This window comes from Lissotriton vulgaris, unplaced genomic scaffold (assembly GCF_964263255.1).
Source record: "Lissotriton vulgaris unplaced genomic scaffold, aLisVul1.2 SCAFFOLD_4911, whole genome shotgun sequence".
Lineage (NCBI taxonomy): Eukaryota > Metazoa > Chordata > Amphibia > Caudata > Salamandridae > Lissotriton > Lissotriton vulgaris.
In genome coordinates, this window is record NW_028244897.1 from 15,713 (window position 1) to 19,640 (window position 3,928).

Sequence of the window (3,928 nt, forward strand, 5' to 3'; positions counted from 1 at the left end):
ACTGAAGTGTTTTAAGTGGAGGTCATGCCACAACTTCCCACAGTTGGACTAGTCTGAGGGATTCCAAAAGGAAGCATTTGTCTTGTTTCACAATCACATTCATAAAGTTGTGAAAATAGTTCAAATAATAAATCTGTTAAATAGTTGCTCCTGCACTACAGATATGTTGAATAAAATTGACTTGTTAGGCAATGTGAGATCAATAAATACCTGAATTCATTGTGTCTCCTTTTCTACTCCTGGAAAAGTGTCTGTAAGTTTTATCAAGGACATGAGGTTCCGTGACAATTGTAAGTGGTGTTTTCGACTCGCACGAATATGGTCGAGTCTGGTATCTATGAACCGCAAATGACTAGTTTAGTGGGTGTACGCGTTTTCGCTGTGATAGCCTAAACCGTTCGTTTGTTTCGTGGGTTTCTTCATCTGAACCCACGGGTTCCATCTTAGATACAGCATCCATTTTGTTTCTTGCCCTCAAGTAGCCAGCGAACGGACGCTGTCCGCTTCGCGACCCTGGGATTCCCAAACTCTTGCGGAAGACACGTGTTCCTTTGAAGGTGTCTTTATGATGAGGAGGAAGGCACTGTAAGGCAGATGGCCCCGCTCGAGGCTCATCTTGCCGTGCCGGTCTATTGTCTTAGTTGTGCATTCATTAGGCACGTCCGCTTTGATGCCTGCAACTCGTGTTTCCTGATACCACCCCTTTTACACCCTCTTCGATCTGTTCACTGTCCTCGTCTTCCTCTGCACCTGTTTCTGTCTCTTCCTTGATTCGTTTACTGCTGATTGGAATGTACTAATGGTGGGAAGATGTACTTTTACAGTTGGGAACTGCCAAATGTTACTGTGATTATGTTCCGGGCCCTGAATACATGAAAGCGACCCCTTATGATCTTTACGATGGGAGCCAGGTTGTAATCCTTTGTGCACCATGTTATCCTATGCCCGAAAACTGTATAAGAAGAGCGATCCACAGATAGTAGTTGAAGCAGACTCCTCAAACTTGCACACGTACTTCCTGTGACTTCTGTGTTCCCTGCAGTAATAAACCTTGAATCTTTGACGCCAAAGGAAGTGTCCCGTGTCTCTGTCATTTGTACGCGGGAACAGGTTACCCACGAAGGTTTTAGGTGTTATCCCTGGCACCGCTGGGTCTTAGAAAAACCCAGTCCTTCAGTTGGCGCCCGACGTGGGGCTGCATCAGTGGTACCGGTCCAAAGCCCGACGATCGTGAGGAACTTCGTGTGAAATCTCCGAGGGAAGGTGCACCCCGCTTCATCGATCCTGTTGTCGAAACAAGTGGTCCGACGACTTTTCCCGCGAAGATCCCCGCCTCCTGATGGCTGCGACGGACTGCTGCCCTGACTGTAGACCTGTTTTGGCGCCTGGCGTAGACCTTCGTACAGCGAGACGATTCCTGGTGACGCCATTGATCTTTGAGTTAAGTATTTGTGGGTCGCTCCCAGAGTCCTTTGTTGTGGGTGCTTAGTTGTTGCATGGTTCCATTGCATTCGTGGTTCTTGGTATTTTGTTCTTTGTTGTGATATTTGACGTCTGCAGTCGCCAAAAACCGAGGTTTTTTTTTTGCTCTTTGCAGGGACATTGTAATCCTATAACCCTTGACGGTTGTGAAACTCGGTTAGTGTGCACGATGCCTGGCCGTAGTACTTTGTTCAGTTGCTTTAGAGGTTGTGGTGTGGATTCCCGACTGGAAGACTCGTGCCCGATACCTCCGGTTGGAACTCCTACTTACGAATTGTACAGACGACACGGTTTGGGTCCAATTACATTCAATGAGTGTTGGGTTTGTTACACTAAAAAAGACGGTGTCCTTAGTTGGCCACCTCATGGTAGTTTTGAGGCCCGGATTTTAGATAATCTTGAAGCTAAATTGTTCCAAAGAAAAGCAAGGCCGGCCATGTTTGATTCCTTTCGGTTGTGGCGTAAAGAAGCCAAGCAGAAAGAAATCAAGCAGATTAAACGTAATAAGAGAGAAGGAATTGTTACGACGGTAAGAAATGCAGAGCAGTTCCAGCGAGATAAGGAGGAAAAGGAAAAGGAAGTTTTCGATAGGTTGCAGCGTATGACTGTGGATAAGTGTTACCCCGCTTTACCGACGGGTACGGATAAGCAGGAGGAAGTAGTAGAGGACCCCTTGTTGTCCTATCTCTTGAAGCCACCACCTCCGTATGCACAGGGTACCGCAGTTCCTGTGGTTCCCCCTGTCCCTGTTCCTCACCCAGCTCCTGTTCTTGTTCCCCAACCTGTTCCCGTTCTTCAACCTGTTCCTGCTCCATTACCTGCTCCCGTCCCTACTGCTCCCCCGCTTGTACTTCCTCATACTCCTGCTCCCGCTGCTCCTACTGTTCTGGTTACTCCTGCTGTCCCTTCTGTTCCTGACACTTCTCTTGTTACCCCGTTGAGTTACTCTTCTACCCCATCTGCTCGACGTCGTGTCCCTTCTGTAGCTGCTAACTTCTTCACTTCTCTTGGACCGGTTCTTGAGTCCGCTGGTTCTGATGGTCCCCAAAGGCGAAGTCAGCTTCCTGGTGGTAGGGAACGTGACTCGCTGTATAACATGGCGATGGGTTGGATTAGATACCCCCTTAGGAATCCTCCACGTATAGTGCTTGATACGTTTTCTCAATTCAATGAACCGACACAGAGGTTCGTGTTTGAGGAAATGTGCAAGCTTTTACGTGACCAGATATCAGCTGACGCTTCTGACGATGTCCTGGCTGCTCTAACTAATCTTCAGATTCAGTTTGCGAGCGGAATAATGGTGGGTAGCAATGTTCGACGTGCTGTCGAGCAGTTGCTATCTTTTCGTCCTTCTATAATGCCTCGGGCATTGTTTTTAGAAGACATTGAGGGACCGCCAGCAGCGCCTGGTCTGTATCCCATGCGCGAAGTTCCACCGGTGTGGATGCCTGGCGATCCTAATGCTAATCCCATTATTCCGCCATATTTCCAGAGAGTATGGATACATCTTCCGTAGAAACGATCGGAAGTTTTGCAGGTTAAGCAGACTTTGCCCGACCCTCGCAAAAATCCTGCAGGGTATTATAAAGAATTGTCGCAGCTAGTGGATGCTACGGTAATGAATCTTGCCGACATCGATATGCTATTTGGCAATATCGTACCGCAACCGGTATGGGCAAAGATTCGTCAGGAAGACCATGCGGCGGAATTAGGCGGTGACTGGGCTGCACTTCTTGCTGCGATGCCTTGCAAGTTGGCGGGGCTAAGCCCGAACAGCTGATTGCTAATCTCCCTCAGAGAATAATAACTCTTATGAAGACGCTTATGCCAGCTATGAAGGTGAATTGGGACAAGTTGTCCGCTTGCAAACAAAAGAAGGATGAGAGTGTCTCTGATTTCTTTACAAGATTTGAGGAGGCATTCATTGATCATAGTGGTCAAGATATGGGTACCGAGGGAGGTCAGAGATTGTTTGTGGATAAGTTTGTGTCAAATTTGTTGCCGGACCTAAGCAACAAATTAAGGAATTCAGAAAGTGCGTGGGCTGTTTCCACTTCTGCTCAAATATTGGCTACGGCCCAATATTATGAGAATAGAGAGAAAGAGGAAAATGATCGCGCCGATAAAAAGACGAAAGAGCTCGAAACGAAAGTGTTGTTGCAACAAGCGTATCCTCCACGTTCGAATCAGAATGACTTGCAACAGCGGAATCGATCGCAGTCTCAGTCAAATAGGCCACAACCCCGAAATGACTCCTCTTCGCAGAGATCTACGTTGGGGTTCAATCAGTGTGCCTACTGTAGGGGAGAGGGTCATTTGAAATTCGATTGTCCAGTTTTGCGTGATCGAAATAGTGGTAATTCATCTAGAGGAGGTCGTAGTGGTCCTCAACAGGCCTCTCGTGGTAGAGGTCGTGGTGCTCAAAATGATCGTTCTAATAATTCTT